Raw genomic sequence first — 690 nt, forward strand, 5'->3', positions numbered from 1 at the left:
TAATAGATACCAGTTCTGCAGTTCTGGTTTGCTTAAAAATAAGAGACATACCCAGAAGTATGAAAGCTGCGCTTGAATGGATCGGTGGGGCATGGCGGTCCGGGTTTTCTGAGAACCACCAAACCGATGATGCAGCAAATGTGTCCTGTGGAAACAACACCCAGCTGCCCAGCAACCTGCCGCAGGTACAGAATGATCTGGCAGGACCACTGGCTTCTACGTCAGGGAGTCTCTACAGCAGTTTAATCGCTACAAATCCAATGTGGAGATTTTCAGATTACAACCAAATAAACCCACTGGGGGAGTTGGTGATGTTTATGGCACAAGTTGGTCACTGCCACCCAGACATCGATGTCACTTTCCTCAAGTGCTAAGCCATCTGCTCTGCTACAGCCACAGTGTCGTGGATCCAGAACTTCAGTGACATCATGCAAAGCTTTGATCTTGCAGAGAAATAAGAATCTCATCAGATCATCGAGTTTGCCAGAGTTCTTTGAACTTCTGCATTCAAAGAATTACCATAAGCTTCTGCGAATGACTCACACTCTTAGTGTAAGAACATCAGTATAAAACACGAGAACAGTGAAGTGAATATGGCGTCACAGAATTTTATGCACCATGTTAAGAGACAGCGGTGCAACTGCAGCCAAAATAGCACTGGCTCTGATGACTGAGCTTGATGGAAGAATC

General features: G+C 45.5%; 1 pseudogene; it reads left to right on the plus strand.

Moving 5' to 3' along the window:
- Positions 1-59: 59 nt before the first annotated feature.
- LOC103584801 lies at positions 60-674 on the plus strand (annotated as a pseudogene).
- The last annotated feature ends 16 nt before the right edge of the window (positions 675-690 follow it).

This window comes from Galeopterus variegatus, unplaced genomic scaffold, assembly GCF_000696425.1.
Source record: "Galeopterus variegatus unplaced genomic scaffold, G_variegatus-3.0.2 Scaffold119063, whole genome shotgun sequence".
In the NCBI taxonomy this organism is placed as follows: domain Eukaryota; kingdom Metazoa; phylum Chordata; class Mammalia; order Dermoptera; family Cynocephalidae; genus Galeopterus; species Galeopterus variegatus.